The sequence below is a fragment of the Nilaparvata lugens genome, chromosome 7, assembly GCF_014356525.2.
Source record: "Nilaparvata lugens isolate BPH chromosome 7, ASM1435652v1, whole genome shotgun sequence".
Lineage (NCBI taxonomy): Eukaryota > Metazoa > Arthropoda > Insecta > Hemiptera > Delphacidae > Nilaparvata > Nilaparvata lugens.
Window position 1 is genome coordinate 20,770,793 of NC_052510.1, and position 7,601 is coordinate 20,778,393.

The 7,601-nt window shown below is 37.7% G+C and overlaps 1 non-coding gene across 1 annotated transcript in view; it reads left to right on the top strand.

Annotated features, from left to right (window-relative positions):
- Nucleotides 1–7,053: 7,053 nt before the first annotated feature.
- The window catches only part of LOC111050632, a 13,993-nt gene continuing 13,445 nt past the window's right edge, over nucleotides 7,054–7,601 (top strand). The window contains exon 1 of the transcript XR_005571769.1: nucleotides 7,054–7,344. This is a non-coding gene — a transcript (uncharacterized LOC111050632). The remainder of the gene's footprint in view (nucleotides 7,345–7,601) is intronic.

Sequence of the window (7,601 nt, forward strand, 5' to 3'; positions counted from 1 at the left end):
ACTCATGAATTTACATTTTCCTACATTTATTTTTAGTTCATTTGTAACACACCACTTGGACAAATTGTCAACGTCAATCTGTAAATCATAACAATCTCTCAGATCATTGACTTCTTTGAACAACTTGACATCATCTGCATACAAAAGACATTTTGATTTATTGATAACAGATGGGAGATCATTGATGAATGAAATAAAAAGGAGTGGCCCAAGATTAGAGCCCTGAGGTACCCCCGATGTGCACTCAAAGAATTCTGATTTATATTGTTGATTTTTTACATATTGTTTTCTTGCTTGAAGGTAGCTCTGAACAAGATGAACCAGAGTATCGCCGAGTCCTTACACTTTAGGTTTTCTTATCAGAAGTCTATGGTTGATAGTGTCGAAGGCTTTTGATGAATCTGTGTAGATAACATCAGTACGCCCTCCATCATCTAGAACATGTGACACTCCATTACTAAAAACCATAAGATTGGAAACAGTGGAGCAACGAGGTAAAAATCCATGCTGCTGGGGTGAAATAATTCTCTGACCCTGATCATAGACTATGGAATAAATAACTTTTTCAAAAACTTTAGAAAAACAATTTAAAATAGAAATTGGCCTATAATTTTTTATATCATTTCTATTTCCAGATTTTAAAACTGGAGAAACCCTTTATTTGAAAAAATCACCCTCCTCTTAGGAATGAACTCATTGAAATGATGGTTAAGTATTTTATAAAACTTATCTACTGCAGAGTCAACGTCACCACTACAAAAAACAGAATCCCAACTGCAATCACGGAGACTAAGATAGAGACCGAGAAAATCTCCTTTATGATTTTCATAATGAAATTCAGGTGGGTGGCTTGAATTTAGCCCTGACGTCGTCACTGAGTATGAGGCATCCACACATAACACAGGGTAATAACCATCTTCAGGGACAAGTGGATCATCGCTCTTCATTACTTTTACTGGAAAGTTACTCAACACTAAATCCAGAGTTCTACCAAACTCATTCTGCACTGTGTTATATAATACTAGTTCATAGAATGACATGAAACGATAAAGAAATTTTGCTTTAGGTGAACCAGAAGAGAGATCATAAGTATTATTGTTAATTTCAGGTAAATTGAAATCTCCAACTATCATTAAATTCCCACTGAGAATGTCATTTAAAGATTCAATATATTCACAGTAGCCAAGAAAAATATTTGATGGAGTTGACGGTGGAATGTAAACAGAATTTATGTGATACCCTGCGGTATCAAAACAAAAATTATCATTCTGACAAAGCTCAATACAGAGCTCAGATTGTAATGACCTTCTTACTGCGATAAGAACTCCACCTCTCCTCTGACAGTCATCACCCCCGCCCCTATCACTCCGATAGACAGAATAGCGATCATCGAAAACTTCACTGCTGATTATGCCACTGTGCAGCCAAGTCTCAGTCAATATTATCAAATCGTAATCTGCATTTAAAAGTGAATTATAGAAATTAAGGACCTTTGTACGAAGTCCCCGAACATTTTGGTAGTATGTCAAAGTAGTAGACAAAGAGTGATTGAAAGACATATATTATGATAAAAAGAAAAAGTAAATGAATAAGTAAAGAGATAAGAAAAAAAAATATTAGCGTCACCTTCAGCCGCACAAAAATGAAAAGGATTAAAAGAATTTCAGGTAGACGGATACCTAACAATAAGATACCGATAAAATGGGTTTATCGGTCACACAAACTGATACAGGCTTGGTACCGTTATGATATTGAATGAAATATTCTGGTTTCAGCTGAACGATACTTCTGTATGTGATTATCAATTACTGGTCTTAAACTAGAAAAAACTACTGTTGTTAACAAAAGAGAAAAAAACTTGTAAGTAATTAAGAAACAAAGATAAAAAAATATTTTGTGTTAATTCAGCTCGAAAAATTGATCAATCGAACTCAAATAATCAATTTAAAATTCAAAGGTTCCATTTCAAATTCAATTATGTACATACGGCACAAATTAATTACAGAGCCCAATATGCCAAGCAAAATCAAAACAAAATTAAAAATAAAACTACTTTCAAAATTAAAATAAAATTCAAGATAAAAATTAAAATAGCCCATAACTTCAGAATCACTATGATCACAAAAGAGAACACGTTTAAAAAATAATACAATCAATTTACCTAAGTCATTAGGCCACAAGTTTGAATATAGAAAAATATAAAAACATTTTTATATAAGCATTAGTGAATTCGTATTCCTCAATATTTAATTTGCAAGCTTCACAAAGAATTGAAAGAGTTAATGAGAATGTTTTAAAGAGAAAATTAAATTACGTAATAAATCAACACCCATTAGCAACTATATAATAGATAGAAAAAAACAAGTCAACTTGAACTACGAAAAAGGTGATCAAAATAATTTAACATTTAGACGTAGTGGGAACAGCTTTGAGGTCTTCTTCAGTTTTGATCACATAGATTTGGCCCTCAGGAACCACTCTTAAGTCATTCACAGACAGACGCAATACAGGGCTCGGGACGATTCGGTACGAACGCTCGGAAATCAAGGCGGGAATCAGTAGTGCACACCTTTCTTATCGCACATGAATGCAGTGTAGTTAGTAGCTAATAAATTTAGTTCAATTTTTTAAATATGGATCAGTGTTTACAAGAAGAAGCATTGCTTTTGTCGCTCGCTATGGACGAGGACGAACATGATGAGCCATTGTAAGTAACTTTTCATGTTTTATAATTGAAATTCACGAACTTGAACTAAGAAATTACACATTATCAGAATTTTTTTTGAAAAAAATAACCTTGACATCGGTTTAAAGAAGCATCAAGGAATATGCATGCCAAAAGAAAATCAATTCCGTTTAGTAGTTATTGAACAGCAAAGTAGTAAATAAAAATTACGGGATTTCAATGAGAAGCAGTAGGCTACGGTACACACACTTTAACCTAACAGGACAGGATGGTTTTACCGAATTCCGAGCGTCTGCGTGCAGCGCGTGTGTGAATGTTCAGTTCGGTAAACTAGCGATATTTTCCCGAGCTCAATATCGCTCGGTTTGTCCCAAGCCTATGTCACGTCTGTCTGTGGAAGCCTTTATTTTTACTGTTCCGGATTGGTCCACCCAAACATATTTGTAGCCAAATTGTATCTGCAGTTTCCTAGCATCAGCAAAAAGCTTTCTACGTTTTGCAGTCAATGACAAATTTATATAAATCTGTCGCAGCTCACCTTTCAGTCCAATGTGACGAGTAGACAGGTCCTTTACCTTTTTTCGGCCATCCAACAGTGCATGTGTATGTGTATGTGTACTATTAATGAGAAGGATGATATAAAACCTAGAGGTGTATTGTGAGAGATGGAATCTTCAAGTTAACCTGAGTAAGTCAAAGATTATGATTTTCAGGAGAGGAGGCAGAACCAGTCATCATGATTTATGGTGCTACAACAATGAGCCAATTGAAGTTGTAGGGAGTTATAAGTATCTGGGAGTGAACTTAACACCAAAACTTTCACTGAATAATAATTTTAAAGAGAAAGCTCCAGTAGCAAAGATGATACTGAATATGTTCAACAGCCTTCTGACCCAGAAAAATATTCCATTCGAACCTAAGCTTGATGTAATTGAGGCAATGTCTAGATCCACAGTATGCTATGGAGCACAAGTCTGGGGAGGAAGAATGATAGATGAGGTTGAGGAAGTGCAACGCCTCTTCATTAAGAAGGTCTTCAACCTGCCAATGTGGACCCCAGATTATTGTTTGTACCTGGAAACTTGACTAAAACCTCTGCTGGTTTATACATTGAGGCTACATATCAAGTATATGTGTCAATGCCTAGAGCTTCCAGAACAAAGATACCCGCACATACTGCTGAAAAAAGTGATTGAGAAAAAAGTCTTTATGCATAATGATTGGATCAATCTAGAGAGGGTGTATTGGGTCCCTGCTACAAGTCTCCTGACGGGCAATGTTCAAGCGATTCTGAGCAGAGTTGACGAGAAACTACAGGAGAACTTCAGAAGTAGATTGATGGTGAGCTAGAGGTGTTCAATCTACCCACAGCTTGTACGTTTCACCGACTATGTTCATCAGCAGGACGACTTCACGCTGGTCAAGTGGTTCCTGAAGGCAAGGACTGAGCTCGTCCTGCTGAACAAGTACTCCTTCGATTGTGGTATCAAGACGTGTTCCCTCTGCAATTTGAAGGAAGACGAGGATGTGCCTCACTTCATTGCCAGATGCCCTGTTCTCGCTGAGATCCAGACGAGACACCTGCGGAAGAGTATCCTGTCTGAAGGGGAGTTGCAGGCACACCTGAATGGACAGGACTGGCAGGCGGTGAGCCGGTACTGCAGGGAGGCATGGCAGTACAGATTCTTTCTTGTCCAGCAGTTCAATTTTTGTTCAAGTTATTGTCTTAAAACTTTTCACATTTCCTTAGAATCTGAACATATAAATTCCATCTTCTCCTCCAGACGGCATTTTGCCATGGAGAAAAAATGCCTATGATGAAATGTTATTTCTTTTGTAATGCAATTATTGTGAAATTGAATAAAAGCCAATTTATTATTATTATTATTATATTATTAAATTGCAAACAATTGGCAACTGTTGGTTCTATTAAATCATTCACTACAAAGAGATAGCAGACCTTGTGAGTTTCCAGCGTTATTGACCTATCACCAGCTGTCTCATATCTTTGAATAGTAGACTTGAGATGCGCAAGTACACTAGCATCAGGTGATCAATTTTCTTAACGACAAGGAAAGTTGTGTGAGTGCGCCACACCAGATTTTTTAATCAGCAGTTGATCACGGTTTATCTACGAGCATGCTGATCATAGACAAAATGCTCAATAGACAATATTCATTCAATTATATTTAACCATCAGCTGATAAAACTGTGGCGAACATAGCTTGATGTGTATTGAACATTGGTTAAACTATAGTAACTATATTACCCAATATAGGTAATACATACATACATACATACATATTCGGGTCCCGTTCCAGCTAGTGCCGGGTCTGGGTGTTTACAATGCCTCTCCATCTTGTTCAGTCCTCCCACCATCGCTCGTCCTCCACCTGCCGCCATCGGTGTCCTCTCTTCTCCACTTCGTTGGCCACTGAGTCTGTCCATCGTCGTCGCGGTCGTCCTCTTGGTCTCCTCCCTTCAATCCTCATCTCCTCCATTCTCCTTGGCAGCCGATCCTCTCTCATTCTCTTCATGTGCCCAAACCAGCGTGGTCTCATACTTTCAACCTTTTCCCTTATACTCCCCATGTTCAATTCTCTTCTTATATCCTCATTTCTAACTCTGTCTCTTCGTGTCTTCCCCTTTATTGCCCTGAGGAACCTCATTTCTCCTGCCTGTATTCGACTCCACTCTCTTTCCATCTTGTCCATGTCTCGGCTCCGTATAATATGATGGGTACGTAATACATCTTGTACATCATAATCTTTGCCTTTTCTGGTACTTTTCCATCCCAAATCAAATGTTTCACTGTTTGGTAGAAATTCCCCCCCCCTTTTGTAATCTTCTAGTTATCTCGTGGTTTATTCTCCCATCATCTGCAATTTCACTGCCCAAGTACCTGAAACTTCCAACATTTTTCAGGGGTTCTCCATTCAATCTGATATCTCCGGCAAAATTGTCATCCCTTCCAAAAACCATTACTTCACTCTTTTCCCTGCTTATTTTCAGACCATATTTCTCCATAACCCTGCTCCAAGCATCCAACTGCATCTGTACATCCTCAACTGTTTCTCCCCAAATCATCATATCATCCGCAAATATCATTTTCTTATCCCTTTCTCCTACTTCCTCTCTCACTTGTCTACTCATTCCTTCCATAACTACATTGAACAAGGCTGGTGATAGAATACTTCCCTGTTTTAGCCCATTCCTTACTTCAAACTCGTCTGTACAACCACTTTGTGTTCTTACTCTGCACTTATATCCCCTATACATCTCCTTTATTATGCCAATATGTTCTTTCTCAATCCCAAAATTTTCCATTTCCTGCCACAAACCTTGCCTATCCACTGAATCATACGCTTTCTCCATGTCTATAAATAGCATTACAATCTTCTTATTATATTCCCAGCTCTTTTCCATCAGTTGTCTTATGGAGAATATAAGATCTACTGTACTGCGGCCTGGTCGAAAACCATATTGTTCCTCACTTTGTTCAAGCTCGATTTTTGGGCTTATATGGTAATATAGGTAATATGGGTAATATATTTACTGTAGGTTAAACTACTATTGAGCAGGCTACGTCTACCTGATGGAGGATGGAGGGTTTTATTGAAGAACAATAATTATAGAAGCAGGACAAACTATCATTGAGAATATTCTCATTGGCTAACCGTTTCATGCATGTATTATGCTATACAAACATTATTTGACCTATTGGCAAATAATTTCCATAATTGTGAATCTGATACCTGAAGAATTGATTGAACCAGCTATTGGAATAAACGTGATATCCAATAATTGCTGCTCAGATAAGTGACGTATTCTTATTACTCCCATTGGAAGGATGACTGCTTTCTATTGCAAACTACTTCAGTTTCTTTCTCGTCTATGTTAATCAAATAGGGCAGTATGTGTGTCCCAGCAGTCAGACAGAACCTAATCTAATAGCTCTGATTAGATATTAGATAACTTACTCTCGGCGGCACCCAAATGTCACTGCTTGAAGCCAGCCCAACTTATTACAACTAATTATAAGCTTCAAAACCACTACCCAGTGGTTGGAAACACACTTCTAAACTTTACCATTTATCCATCATCATCGTTATCTCTATCTTTCCTCACATTACTCACACGCACAAGCCTTCGATTTATTCTGGCATCATTTTCAAAAAAGCATGTTGCAGTAGTGTTAGGTCTTATGTGTTACGGTACCTGTTCTAAGATCACACTTTTTTGGTAAACTATTATTATCATCGCAGCTTGTTACAAAATACCTGGAGTGATTGTACTTGGAGACGTCATATTGATGTCTTTTAAACTCAATTGGAGATGTCGAATTGTCGCGATTCTCATCGAATCTAGAAATGACATGCATCCATGAATATTTTATATTGTTTCTCAAAGAAACTGATTTGTATGCCGACGGTACCAATGGGGATGCAGAACACGATGTATGAAGTAGTTGGCGTTCAGGCCGCGGGCAGCGCTTCAGTCGGCGATTCACCAGGCTGCCGAAGCCGACGCATTCGGCCAGTCGCGTCTTGTCAGCCATAGCTTGAAGTTGTGTGAGTCAGTGTTTACTTCCAGTGTTGTTTTCGTAACTGAGCACGTGCAATTTGTTTCTGGAAAGTAAAGGACCACTGGAATAACACGTGAGTACTTGCACCTTGCTGTCTTTATTCTCTAAACAGTTGAGGTTTGTAGAGTAAGTTATTGGAATCTAGTGTGAAAAAGTTTCATTTTAAAGTGTTTGGTGTTACTCCGTCTCACATTATCACATGCCTGGTGGTTTTCACTGTTCAGTGAAAACTGAACTTGAATTATTGAGACTTTTGTATTGGAACAGTTGAATAAGTCTGAGTTTATGTTCCAATATATATATATAAAAATTTCATCAATTATTATTCAA